At 43.1% G+C, this 14,840-nt stretch overlaps 2 long non-coding RNA genes across 2 annotated transcripts; both read left to right on the plus strand.

Moving 5' to 3' along the window:
- Nucleotides 1-835: 835 nt before the first annotated feature.
- LOC121155556 lies at nt 836-3,769 on the plus strand. Its single transcript, XR_005883680.1, has 2 exons — nt 836-1,075; nt 2,838-3,769. It is a non-coding gene; the product is annotated as an uncharacterized LOC121155556 (long non-coding RNA).
- Nucleotides 3,770-5,266: 1,497 nt separating this feature from the next.
- On the plus strand, nt 5,267-10,517 carry LOC121155557. Its single transcript, XR_005883681.1, has 4 exons — nt 5,267-5,701; nt 7,690-7,877; nt 8,601-8,704; nt 10,218-10,517. It is a non-coding gene; the product is annotated as an uncharacterized LOC121155557 (long non-coding RNA).
- The last annotated feature ends 4,323 nt before the right edge of the window (nt 10,518-14,840 follow it).

Below are 14,840 nucleotides of genomic sequence, written 5' to 3' on the forward strand. Positions count from 1 at the left end.
GCCTAGGAATGACCGTGCACAGGAAGTACTGCCAAAGAGAGTGAAAGTGCATCACCTTTCACCTAGTACATATGCCTAAGTTAGCCCAAAAGGGACTAGGGAAGACCTGATTTCTCCAAGTCACAAGGCGTATATTAAGGAACTAGGCAACGCCTCCTTTCTCTAAGTAACAAGAACTGTATTAAGGACCCATGGACCCACCATACTGGGCAGTATGCCTCTAACCCAATGTCCTGGGAACAAACTTCTAAGTTAGTTTTGCTGTCTTTTAAGGTTTTATTTATTTTTATTGGAAAGTCAGATATACAGAGGGAAAGAGAGACAAAGAGGAAGATCTTCTGTCCACTGATTCACACCCCAAGTGGCTGCACCATCCAGAACTATGCCTATCCGAAGCCAGGGGCCTCCTCTGAATCTCCTACATGGGTGCAGGGTCCCAAGGCTTTGGACCATCCTCGACTACTTTCCCGGGTCACAAGCATGGAGCTGGATGGGAAGCGGGTCTACCAAGACATGTACCAGCACCCATATGGGATTCCAGCTCATGCAAGCAAGGACTTTAGCCACTATGCTACTGCGCTGGGTCCTCTGCTGTCTTTCTATAGATATGTGCCACCTGTTCAAAGCAGTTCTCAACTGAGGTATTTATATTTTTCCTTGCTTATTTGCACTTACTGGGAAGCCAGAGAGACAGACAAAAGTTTCTTCACATACTCTGGTTCATTTCCCCTAAATGTTTGCAAAAGTTAGGGCTGGTCTGACTCCAGGAGCCAAGAATTCCACCCACATCTATTGCGAAGGCGGCAGGGACCCAATCACTTGAGCCTCCACCTACTGCTTCTCGGGCTGTATGCTGACAGTAAGCTGGAACTGGAGGCAGAGCCAAGACTTGGACCCAAGCCCTGGGATAAGGTGGAAGATGTCCTGAGAGGTATCTTAAGCACTTGGTCCACCCCCACTTCGGCTAAACCGCTAAAGAAGAAGAAGAAAAGGAGTCACCAAGGTCACACAGGTTTATGTCTTACTGATTTCCTCAGCCTCTTTTCTTGATGTCACTTCTCCAGCAGGCAAGCAGGTAAAGCGTGGAAAGTTGGACATGGCTGTTTCTGAGTAAAATTTCTAATTTTCATTCGTAAATCTTACCTTGAAATTCTTACCTGGACTGCCAGGTGCAAATATTCTAAACTAGACAGGCATCATTATTGTTGTGTTACTGTAAAAAAAAAAAATAGGTATCAAGATGTTTTTAAAGAATTCAGTAAGAAAGTAACTGCTTTCTTATGATAGGAGAATGGTGAAAGTCTCCCTTTACCAGAGGTAGTAAAAAAAAATTTCATCAATATAAACTAACTTGAAATTTACAAAACCAAAATAAAAACAGGATTTTTAACCCCTGGAGTAAAGACAAGATAGAAAATAGGAAAAGCATGCTTTGGGTTAGAAGCATCAATATTCTTGGAAAAATGGTTCAGGATTACTTCAAAAGAAGTAAATTTAATTTAAAAACTAATCGATTTTTTTTTTTGCTGGTATTTTGAAAAGCTACTGTGTAATATAATTCCAAACAGTTATAAGAGAAGATTTTGAATGTTTCCATCACCGAAAGATGACTATTGGAACTCTACTTTTTAAAAATGTAGAAAAAAAATTTTTTAAAAAATGAGACTAATTCAGAAATAAATAAAAATATTAGCACTGAAATGAAGAATAGTTTAATTAAGAACTAGCAGAAGACAAGATGGACTTCAAGGGCCAGGAGTACTTAAGAAGTGGTCAACTATATTAAGATCCAAGAAATAATTAGGTTGGGCCTGTTTGGTGGCTCAAAAGACTCTCTGCAAGCACCAGCATCCCATATGGGCGCCAGTTTGTGTCCTGTGTGCTCCACTTCCCATCCAGCTCCCTGCTTATGGCCTAGAAAAGCAACAGAGAATGGCTCAAGTCCTTGGGCCCCTGTACCCACTTGGGAAACTGGAGGAAACCACTGTCTCCTGGCTTTGGATCAGCTCAATTCCAGCCATGTGGCCATTTGGGGAATAAACCAGTGGACAGAAGATCTTTCTCTCAATCTCTCCTCTCTGCAAATATGCCTTTCCAATTTAAAAAAAAAAAACAGTCTTTACAAAAATAAATCTTTACATGGTATAGAAACCTATTTTGTTCAATGATACAGGAAAATTTAAAATTAAAAAAAAAGAAACAGGAAAATTTAGATTGAACTAGATGAGACTTCAGAGCCATTCGTTAATCTGTATGCATTCTTTGCAACATGCTCCCAGGAGAAGACACCCATTAAAGTGGGGGCAATGAAAGGCAGTTTGCTGAACCTAACACGTGGCCTCTCAGCAAAATCTGTCAGCTTGTTGGAGCAGAGGAAAGAAAAGCAGCTAGATCTGTGTGTGTGTGTGTGTGTTTTCAGATAAAATAATTTTTTTACAAAGAATTCTAATAAACTGTCTTTATAAGTTGCTAAAAACAGAGTAGATTATATTGTTACAGGGACAAAGATGACCTCAGTGTCTCACTTGAAAGAATTTCCATGCAGACAGGACAGTGAGCACAGCGAGATTTATTTAAACCAGAAACCTGCCATAGCAGCAAGAAAAGGGGCTTCCAAGAGAGGAAAGTCCCAAAAACTATTAGGGTTGAGTCTTTTAAAGTGTGATTTTAGGGAGAAAAAAAAATACAACATTGTTGGCTAACCATTAATTGGGGCACGGGGACAAAACTTATCAAAGGGCTGGAATTGTCATCTTGTCTAGCTTGCTCAAAACAAGAAACAATCAGGAGTGTTCAACTGGTAACTTCTTTTTTTTTTTTTTTTTTTTTTCAACTAGCAACTTCTTTCCATTCTCATCTTATGCTACAAACTCAGGAGGGTGGCATCACTGCCCAGCCACTCTTCTCACGATAAGCCAGAAACTCAGGAACAGGAATGGTGTTGTCACATTCCAATGGGGCCATCACCTACCTTCACACGTCCTCCCAGTATGAAGACATGGGACATCTGGGAGCTGCAAACACAAGGTTAAATGGCATTTGTGTGATTTCTCAAGTCATAGGAACACCTGGCACAAAGTTCCCAAGTCCCTTGGGATGTTCTGAATGTCAGGAGCCTCCTTTGGTTCTAACCGGATTCCTGATAAGCTCCTAGATGGGCATGAAGGGCAGCAAGCACTAACTTCCATTAAGGAGTAGAAGCTAAGAGTGTTGAGTCCCGCTCTGCCTTCTCTGAAGAGTCCATAATCTGTTACACCTACGTGACAATGCCCCATCAAAATCCTGAAAGTACAATGCTCCAGGGGCCTTCTGGGTTGGCAAACACAACTACAGGCTGGGCAGGGGCAGTGTATCCAACTCCAAGAGGACAGCAGGACCTCTCCATTTGGATGTTCATCTGCATCCCTTATCTTATCATTACAATTATTTAGTTAGTTAGTTTAGAGCACCAGAGGCAAATACAAAGTGAACTCCCGCCCGCTGATTCACTCCCCAAATACCCAGAACACCAAACCTGGGCCAGCCTGGAGCCAGATTGAAAGCAGAGAAGCTGTGTGACTCAATCCAGATGTGTTGATATGGGATGCAGGTGTCTCAAGTGGTAAGCTTACTAGCCACACCAAAAGCCTGCTCCAATGCCCATCATTCAGAATCAAGTTTGCTCAATGTTGTACTCCACTTGGCCTCCTTGTCCTTGAGCACTCGGGCGCCTAGGCAAGGATTCTGGAAGACAGGCCCTCCCAGGGCTGGCTCAGCAACTTGCTGGAGCCCTCAAAAGTCACATGGGTCTTCTCCACAGTGCAGCTCCGACCTCCTGCAAACACACATTCTCCACCCTCAATGCCAGACAGCAGCGATGTCTCATAGAACAAGCAGGTGCACGACTGGAAATCTGTGTTGAAACATCAAATTTATGTTGGGGGAAGGGAAGCAATTTTTTTGGTTTAAAAAAATTAATTTATATAAGAAAGCACTAACAAAAGGCAGGCTGTATGTAAAATTTGCTTTCTACATGGAACTGGGGAAGTTCAAGACCTAATGTTCTATAAGTAAAAAAGTAGGGTCCTCCTTCTTCAATAGCCAACCTGCATGTTCAACTCCTTGTAATAACAGTCCATTCATTTGGAATGAAACCTCGGACAAGCCCAAAAGGGACTTAAATCACCGAACCCAATAACAAGTAACAAGTAAGAGAAACTTCAGTGTTCTGGCAGAAAATCAAAGGTCTAAGAAAACATATATTTTCCCATTAAGTTTTACAATACTTTGGCATGATTTCAGCTGGCATAATCATTTTGATTGCCTGGCAATATGATCCAAATTGAAGAGGACTGTCCATGAAACAAATCGCTCAGTTGCTATGGAAACATACCCAAAAAAGCCACTTTATGTCCCCAGATTTCACTAAGCAATCCACAGATAAACAATACTTACTTTGAGGTTAAAAAGAACAGGGGAGTAAAAAGGTTACTGAAAATGTATGTTTTTAAAAAAAACGGAGAACAATACAACTTTGGACGCAAGTCACTGTTTCCAGTTGATAGTACAAAACCTGCATTACATAACTGTAGCAGATTCGAGATTTTAGGAACATAATGGAGCCAACAAAAGGAGGTAAGGGACAAGCCTCCCCTTCCATTGGCGAGCAGGTGGGAGAAGAAGTGCCAATCAGAGTCCGAGTTCTCGGTCACCGCCACGCCCGGCCAAGCCCGGTTGGCTGAGCCGTGCCCTCTGCGGGCAGGGTACCGTTGGTGGCCGCCAGCCGCCGTTACTGCCCATCTCCCACAGGGATCAGAGCCCAGAGCAGATGAGATGCCTATGGCCATCTGTCCCAGGCCGGTCTGCGGCAATTCCGCCTTCTGCCACACTCCTGTGGTCTGCAGAGACCAGCTAGGATCCACAAATTCTCGGTTCATCCCAAGGATTATTCCAGCCTTCGCGATCACGAGAAAAGTCGCCCTTGGGAGGGTTGGAGATGAGCGAAAAAGAGGATGAGAAAGATGAGGAAATAGGGATTGAAGAGCCAGCCCGACGCCCAAAAGGTTAAGTAAGAAGGACGCCAAGAACTTGGCTCAGGGCTCCCAGGAACGCACCCTGCAGAGATTATTCTAGCTGCCTTTCCTAATTACGCATGCACCCTTGGCATTTGGAGGGTGAGATGGGCCCGAGGCTGTTATTCGTTCATTAAAAATTCAAAACAAACTCAAATTTCTCCTCCCAACCCCCTCAAAAAAAAAAGTGGACCCATCCTATCTCCACCACACTTAAACAATATTTCATTCATCACCTCTCAGCCTTTTGACTAAGATCAAGTGAAAATATTTCCTTAAAAGACGCCCAGGAGGAGACTCTGCTTTCTGTTTTTTGGAAGTAGGACAGAAGAATGAGTAGTATAAACAGCTAAAGTGACATGGGGAAATGGAGCCAATGTCCCTTTTGATGTTGCACCTGCTGAAAAGCTAGGTCTCAGGTGCCCTTTCCCATCTTTGATGACTGGGTGAGCAACTGATCACGGGGAATACAGACAACAGAAGGACATTACCTGGGGTTTTGGTGGTGGTTGTTGTTTTTCTTGCAAATGGAAACCTTTTTTGTTTGTTTGCTTGCTTTCTAATAGCAAAGAAAATGATAATCATCTCAACTATTCTATGTGCTGGACTTGCTTTTCTTCTTTGGGGGATTTTAAGCTTTCCTAAAAAATGTAAGTAAACAATTCTGCTTAGGAATCATGAATCGTATTTTTGCTGATCCAATCTGATAGCAGCAGCTAGCCTCTTCTAAGCCAGAAGAGTTGAGATCACAGAAGTACCACCCCTACCAGAATGGTTGAATGCTCTCCAAGCTCAGGCACCTGCTTTCCCTTCTAGAATGATCAGTCCTTTTGTGAATAATTGCTGAGATTCAGGCATTCTGCTAAGTGCTAATGATTGAAAAAAGTAAAAGCAGAATTGCTTACCTGAAAGAAAATTATCTTAAATTTTTTTTTATTGGAAAGTCAGATATACAGAGAGGAGAGACAGAAAGGAAGTTCTTCCATTCATTGATTCACTCCCCAAGCGGCAACAACGGCCAGAGCTGTGCTGATCCGATGCCAGGAGCCAGGAGCTTCTTCCAGGTCTCCCAGGCAGGTGCAGGGTCCCAAGGCTTTGGGCCATCCTGGACTGCTTTCCCAGGCCACAAGCAGGGAGCTGGATGGGAAGTGGGGCTGCTGGGAATAGAACCAGCGCCCATATGGGATCCCGGCATGTGATAGGCAAGGACTTCAGCTGCTAGGCTATCGCGCTAGTCCCCGCCCCCCCAGGTGCTTTGTTTCCAATCCAGCTCTCTGTATAATGATAATAAAATAATTGTAGCATAATAAAATAATTGCTAAATTACAGATATGTGTATTCCATCTGGTAGTCAGGTTATGGTTTCCAAGGGGAAAGTATTTATGCTGAATCTTAAGATCAAGTGTGTGTTTATCCAAAAGCCCCTCACAAGAACACACGTGACAGGAAATCACAGCAGACATTATTATGGAACTAAAGATGTAGGGAATTGGCAGTTGTATTAACATTTCCTGAACTCATTAATTTTCTGTACTCCCTTATGGGAGTAATCTCATCTTTCTTTCTGTTTGTCCTAATTATAGTTATCAGTACTTAAAAAAAAAAAAAACACCTTACACCCCACTCCTTTTGCTACCATTTTTTCCCTCCTTGATACAACACCTGCTTTAAAAAAAAAAATCTATTTCTTTTCATTGAAATAGCAAATACACAGAGGTGGAGGAACAGAGAGAAAGATCTTCCGCAAGTTGCCACACTGGCCAGAGTTAAGCTGATCCAGGAGCCTCTTCCAGGTCTCTTAGGTGGGTGCAGGGTCCCAAGGCTTTGAGCCATCCTGTATTGCTTTCCCAGGCCACAGGCAGGGAGCTGGATTGGAAGCGGAGCAGCCGGGACATGAACACACACCCATATGGGATCCTGGAGGTTGCAAAGAGAAGATTTAGCTACTAGGCTATCGTGCTGAGCCCAACACCTCCCTTAAAACACACACACACACACACACTTACTGGTGTTTTCTCGTTTCTATCTCCCCACTTTCTGTGAATTTTGCTGTGGCTTTTTCCACTCGCCTTGTCAGTGAGCTTCCCCAGGGACTTTCAGATGGCCAAGTTCGTGGTCATCTGACTAGACCTGTCCACATCCCAGCATCCCAGGCGAGGCTCCCTCCCCCTGAGAGTGGTTTCACTTAGCTCACATGACACCCTGTTCTTGGAGTTGAGTCCTCTCTCATTTACTACCCCTTCTGTGCTTCCTTCACCTGCTTCCTCCTTTCTCTCTGACCCCCTGGAGCTTTGATGCATTGCACCCTGCACCCACTTGGGAGATCTGAAAGAAGTTCCTGGCTCCTGGCCTTCGGATCGGCGCAGCACGATCCTTGTGGCAACTTGAGGAGTGAATCATCGGACGGAAGATCTTCCTCTCTATCTCCTGTTCTCCTCTCTGTACATCTGCCTTTTCAATAAAAAAATAAATAAATCTTTAGAAATAATAATAATAAAGCTAAATCATTCCAACTGGATATAGAAGTAAAATGCGTTTTGCAGTCTGCATTATGTGAACTCTTTCACCGTGAAAATCAGACTTTTCACTTCTCTCACACTTCCTTAATTGTTTTTCTTTATCTCTGTGCTCACTGTAGTTGAAACTCCAAAGATTTCTGAAAGCAATCTGTGCACAGAGAATATCACTGACTGTCCATATGGCTGGGACCAGATCAAAAACACTTGCTACCTCCAGTCTGAACATGAGACAACGTGGATCAGTAGCCAGGAAAACTGCAAAACCCATTCTGCATTTCTGGCGAAGCTTGACTCCAGGGAAGAGCTGGTTAGTTTTACTGTATTAATCCTGTTTCATTTTGAGTGACTTTCTAATGCAGTTGCCTTCATGAGGTGGGACACTTGTCAACAAAGAACTTTATCTTTGTGGGGCTTACCACCTAGAGGAAGACACGGGAATGCAAAATAATAGTGTATCCGAAGCTAGTTTTATTCCAAAGTATACAGAAGAAAGGGTATTGTGAGTTCTCTGCAAGGGTAAGTTGCAGATGAGGTCGGAGCTCACAGGACATTTGAGTAAAGACCTGAAGCAAATAAGGAAGTTAGTCCATGGAATACTTAGGACCAGGAAAAATTAGTATACCTAGCTCTTTAAAAATTAAGTGTAGATCTGGAATATTCCAGGAACAGAACACAAGCAACCAGCCAATGTGATTGAGATAGTAAGTGGGGATGTGGCTCATGAGAGTCACGTAAGCTGTTGCAAAGACTTTAGGGTTTTTGTTGTTGTTGCTTTTTGCTCCAGTATTAAAATAAGGAGGGATTTTAGGGATCATGAGCGAAAGTGTGATACACAATCTTTGAGTAATTTGCATTGCTCTGAGGAAATTGACCCCCATGTGGCAAATATAAAAGCAAAGAAGTACTAGACTGATCTCAGTAATCCTGTCCAGAAAATAAGGGACTTGTGCAAGGGGAATAGCATGATAGCTATAGCAAAAGAGAGAGAATATGGAAGAAATCCAATACAGTACTTTGTGTTTTGTAAAAGGAAGCTTTGATTCTCCACCTGAAGCCCTTTTCATATTGGATTGACTTAAACAGATACAATATAGACATCTGGAGCTGGTCAATCGATAAGCTAGAAGATGACTGGTAAGCCTTAATAACATATACTTACTATTCAAACTATTCACCTTGATGGTTTCCTCCACGTCAGCCCCCAACATGTTCTCACCAGATGAGGGGCCAAAGGGAACCCGAAGCCAACTTGATGTTCTTTCATGAGAGTTTACCATGAAATACCAGTACCTACCTCTATCTGCTCAGTCACATTGCACCAGAGTCACCAAGTTCCCTTCAGCCGGGATTACATGCAAAACAACACAGCTTGACCCCTGCCCTCTTTCCACTCGGGAAGGGAGAATATTTTCCCACTCCCAAGAAAAGTTGGAAAGCAAAATATCTGCTCCTACTTGATCTTTATTTAAAATTCTAGAACCTCTCAGAATTGCGTGGTTTGAGGAACTGATTGGCTATTTTCTTTTTCTTGAAACACTTCCAAATTTTGCCCAACTCTGAAGTTTGGGAAATAGCACAAAGGGTACTGCATGCCAGCTGTCACCCTTCGAGCACCTGCTCTGTGGCACTCAGAGCAAGATGAAAAACTGTGTGTATGACACGGTAGCAGTTAGTAGCACAAAACCTCTAAATTGAGAAAAAATGTACATCTTTTCTGATCATTACATCACATTCAATTGTGGGGAAGAGCGGCATGAAAAATCCACAGTAACAACCATACAGCTGATAATTATGCTTTAAGAGATGTGAGGAAAAAGTAGGACAAAAATTAAACTTCATAGTTACAAAAAAATCTTTTCCTGCATGAAAGAAAATATTGACAGCGTAGAATATTCTATGTTAGAGACAGTCCAATTGAAAGGCACGAATGAGAAGTGAGAGTTCCCAGTGGTTTACCATTGGTATCACTGTGTCCTAGAGCATCTGTTGTAAAGGCGTCAATTGGAGCATACAAAGGGGGACAGACAGCGTACCTGGGGTCTGCACAAAGTTGATGAAATTGTGTATTAAAAAAAGATTACCCATGGATTGCAGTTTGGTGGGTTAGGGGAAGGACCAAGAAAGTGTATCTTAAAAAAAAAAAAAAAGATTTATTTATTTTTGTTGGAAAGGCAAATTTACAGAGAGAAGGAGAGACAGAAAGGGAAAAATCTTCCGGCCACTGGTTTACTCCCACATGGACGCAATGGCCACAGCTGAGCTGAATCAAAGCCAGGAGTCAGGAGCCTCCTTTAGGTTCTCCCACGCAGGGTCCCAACTCATGGGCCATCTTCTACTGCACTCCCAGTCCATAAGGAAGGAGCTGGGTTGGAGGAGGAGCTGCTGAGACACAAACTGGTGTCCTTATAGGATGCTGGCATTTGAAGGTGAAGGATTACCCACTAAGCCACAGAGCTGGCTCCAAAAAAATGTTCTTTATCTCCATTTGTCCATTGCCTTTCTGATATTGCCTCATATTTCACTTCCTCCACTCCTTCCACCTTCGAAAATATGGTTACCAAAGTTTACATTCTGGGTATGAAGTTATGCTTGGTAATTTTTCATGAGTTCCAGTAAGCAAAGAATAAATCTCTTTGTTTTGTTCCAGGTCCCATGTTCAAAGTAATGAGAAATGTACCTATATAGCTACCAATGGACTTGGTAGTGCTGATTGCAGTGAAACAAAAAGATACATTTGCAGCAAAAGCAGTGAATGTCTTTAAGGAGCTCCCTCCCAGGTGAAACACACTCTTCTTTCCTTGTATCATAAATTGGTATAGGTGTATTTTCTATCCCTTCAAACATATTTTGATTGATGAAAAATTATATCTTTTTTACCAGAGCATGATTGTATTTTCAATACATAAGTTCTGTACAGGAAAAAATACACTAAAATCAAAGAGAAAAGCACTGTATTTTGTTTGCTCTATATGACAAATTATAAACATATTTAATCAAAAATGTACACTTGGAAATCCTAACCAACAGACCAAGGGTTTATGTAGGTGATCTCACTTAACATTTACAGATTACAAAATAAAATTTTCAACTCATCAGCAACAGTTCAAAATATTGAAATCTAGTATTCACACAATTTTGGGGAATGAACTACCATGTCAAATTCTGGAAAAAAAAATTTAGTTAAAGAAATTTATGAAAATGTAGGTGTTATATATACCTAACCCTAGCAATTCCAATCCATAGAAATCAATGCTTACCATTTCAAAACTATCAATACACAACCCACACTGTGAAATTATTAAATAAACTTACTTACGAAACTACTAAATAAATGCATTTGTGAGTTCTCTCCCTAGTGATAGGCACAAATCTTCCGGAATGTCAGACAATACTGGGGAGTAGATTTAGAAAAACGACACTTGTAAGTGGCAGAAATATGTTTCACCAAATTCTCTCTCCTTTGCATTCACTTCAGCCTGTGGTAGGTGATGGTTCACCATGCATGCACTTTTGGAAGACCCTCAGCCAAAGCCCCTTGTCACGCCAACATGCAGGGCGTCCCTGTGCAGTTAGAACTCTCTGCAGTCCAGCTCCTTTGATCTAGTCCAACAGCAACAGGCCAACATTCATTGTGTCCAGATAACATTCTCCTCACTGACACCTGTTGGGTCACTTCACAAAATGAGTCTTCTCGAGTCCAGTTTTCCCGATGGGAAAGAAGCATCTACTGCAACTACTGAGAAGCCTACCGTTTAGGCTGGGTTTTTACATGATTTTGCACGTAAATGAGCATTCCATACTTAGAGGCATCACGGTGAGCTGCATTTTAGCCATAACAGAGTTCAAAGTAACCCACCTAAAATCTATAACATCCTCTTAGGAATATAAAAACACGTTACAAATTAATACGGGGGGGGGGAAGGAAGGAAGGAAACACCAAGGAAGGTAGGAAAATGAGAAAATTAACTCTAATGTGAAAAATAAGAATGAAGTAAAATTAAGTCAGAGAAATAAAAAGAAGAAAATCTCATCAAATTGTCCAGAGCAGGTGTTGCGATGCAGCTGTTTGAACCAAAGCTTGTGATGCTGGCTTCCCATTATCAGAGTTCCCGGAAAAGGGTTCCAGCCAGCCTCTCACACAGTTTCTTGCTAAGACACACCCTGGCAGATGATGGCTCGGATGCCTTTAGGGAAATTTAGATGGAGTTCCTGGCTCTTGACTCCAAGCTGGCCCAGCCCCAGCTGTTGCAAGCATTTGGGGGTGAACCCAGATAGAAGGGACCCAAACCTCATATCCCTGGTGCCAATGGACACACACACACACCTTGGTATGGTTTTAGGCAGCTAATTCAAGCTTTGGTAGCTGTTATACCCAGATTTTGAATTCCCCAAACGGAGACTGAGTCCGATGCAAGCACATAAGAGCGGTTTATTCAAGCTCGAGCCTGGGCCCCAACCATCACCCATGCAGTGGTTCGAGACTGAGAGCCCCGAGACTGGAAGGTGCAGGGTTTTTATCAGTCTAGGGAATTGTCAAGCCAGTACACTTACAATTCTACTTTCTTATTGGTGGACGATGAAACGAACAACCTCATCACAAGTAGGGGGACCTTGAAGGTTGCTGGTCACCTAACTTATCTGTGACATTTTCCAGAAATGAAACCTAAGCCAGAAACAAAGCTCAACTTTCACAGCAAAAATGGTGTAGCTCATGTTGAGGCTCTTCAGAAGCCACATCTCCCCCAGCGACGGAATCCTTTCTGCACATCTATGAGTCATCATCACCATCCAAAACCTGAGGGGGAGGGTGGGACTGTGCTGTTGCCAACCCCACCCCTCGCAAGTCACCATGTTGAGGATAGGCTTGGCCCTCCGCTTCCGCTTCCGCTGCTGAGGATGGGCTTGGCCCTCCGCTTCCGCTGCTGCCTTGCGCAGACGCAAGGAGTACATGCTTGTTGTTGGTTCCCGTGGACGGACTCCAAGGACAGGTAGTATAAGGAATTTTCACCACTAACCTGATACGCCAGATGCCAGTGAGTCACACAGGAGATCTTTATTCGGCACAGAGAGGGGACAGAGAGATAAAAAAGAGAGGAAGAGCAAGGGCACTCCTGCGGGAGGGAGCCTGCGAGGGAGCCCAGCCGGGCCGGGGCAGCCATGAGAGAGCCTGAGAGGAAAAGAGAGAAAACGAAAGAGAACATAGCATCGGGTACTGCAAGTACTGGGCTACAGGGATTGGTAGACCAAGAAATCGGTTATGTGACAAGTAAAGGGGGCCTTCTATAGCTTTTTCAAGCTGAGTTTGGGCGCAGTGTCTTCTGGGCAGCCATTTTACGCTGCTTGAGAGCAGTATGGCAACATTCCTCTTAAAAGAACATGGATGCGACTCTTCTTCCGGAAAGGTCTAGGGCGCACCTGTTTTGGAGGATTACCTATGCCAGAGAGGCAAGTTGGCACTGGAGAGAAGCCAGAGAGAGGGCAGTGGTGCCTAGGGCTGTTTTAAGTTTGCCCGATAGTTGATGGATTGAGATAACCGGCTGTTTCCAATTCCCTGCTGTTAATCTAGAGCATAACAGGGAGATAACGATGGACCCCACAAGATTAGATTTGAGCGAGATGGCAAAGGGAGCAGCCATGAGAGTTCTCTCTCACGGTGCAAAGACTACTGGGACACGATTGTTACCAAAATGCAAGGGCTGGGGAAGATGGAATTGATTGTGGCACAGACAGAGCCATTACACTACATCAGTGATCTTTGGGGAGAGGAGGTATGTTAGGTTACTTTACATACTTAGGAATGGAGGGAAGGGTTACTTATCAGAAGATCTTTCTGAAAAGTAGTTTCCGTTCTTTCAGAGGCTCACACATCTCCAAGGGTTTGTTTTGATGAGGAGTTTCAGTTTTCAGGGGCACCTCTGGTCGCGGATAGATCAGTGGATGTATTTGTGCTGTGTCATCATGGTGAGTGTTGACTTCTAGAACCTCTCAGAATTGCGTGGTTTGAGGAACTGATTGGCTATTTTCTTTTTCTTGAAACACTTCCAAATTTTGCCCAACTCTGAAGTTTGGGAAATAGCACAAAGGGTACTGCATGCCAGCTGTCACCCTTCGAGCACCTGCTCTGTGGCACTCAGAGCAAGATGAAAAACTGTGTGTATGACACGATAGCAGTTAGCAGCACAAAACCTCTAAATTGAGAAAAAATGTACATCTTTTCTGATCATTACATCACATTCAATTGTGGGGAAGAGCGGCATGAAAAATCCACAGTAACAACCATACAGCTGATAATTATGCTTTAACTTTAAGAGATGTGAGGAAAAAGTAGGACAAAAATTAAACTTCATAGTTACAAAAAAATCTTTTCCTGCATGAAAGAAAATATTGACAGCGTAGAATATTCTATGTTAGAGACAGTCCAATTGAAAGGCACGAATGGGAAGTGAGAGTTCCCACTGGTTTACCATTGGTATCTCTGTGTCCTAGAGCATCTGTTGTAAAGGCGTCAGCTGGGCAGCCCCAGTAACAGTCCTGGTGGCCAAGAGTTACGATCTAAGGTGTTGGCAAGGTTGACCTTTCCTGAGGCCTCATTCCTTATCTAGGGAAGATGAATTTCTTATTCTGTCTTCACAAAATCGTCTTCTTTCTGTGCATGCTCAAGTCTACACCTAAGTTCATTATTCTTTTAAGTATCTCATATTGGATTTTAATTAAGATAGAATTCAGAAATCAGGACCCAGTAAGATGACTCAAGGACCCATCCTCACCTTGTAAGTGCCAGAAACTACTAAATAAATGCATTTGTGAGTTCTCTCCCTAGTGATAGGCACAAATCTTCCGGAATGTCAGACAATACTGGGGAGTAGATTTAGAAAAACGACACTTGTAAGTGGCAGAAATATGTTTCACCAAATTCTCTCTCCTTTGCATTCACTTCAGCCTGTGGTAGGTGATGGTTCACCATGCATGCACTTTTGGAAGACCCTCAGCCAAAGCCCCTTGTCACGCCAACATGCAGGGCGTCCCTGTGCAGTTAGAACTCTCTGCAGTCCAGCTCCTTTGATCTAGTCCAACATTCATTGTGTCCAGATAACATTCTCCTCACTGACACCTGTTGGGTCACTTCACAAAATGAGTCTTCTCGAGTCCAGTTTTCCCGATGGGAAAGAAGCATCTACTGCAACTACTGAGAAGCCTACCGTTTAGGCTGGGTTTTTACATGATTTTGCACGTAAATGAGCATTCCATACTTAGAGGCATCACGGTGAGC

The sequence above is a fragment of the Ochotona curzoniae genome, unplaced genomic scaffold (assembly GCF_017591425.1).
Source record: "Ochotona curzoniae isolate NIBS_2020 unplaced genomic scaffold, NIBS_Ocur_1.0 contig_2927, whole genome shotgun sequence".
Lineage (NCBI taxonomy): Eukaryota > Metazoa > Chordata > Mammalia > Lagomorpha > Ochotonidae > Ochotona > Ochotona curzoniae.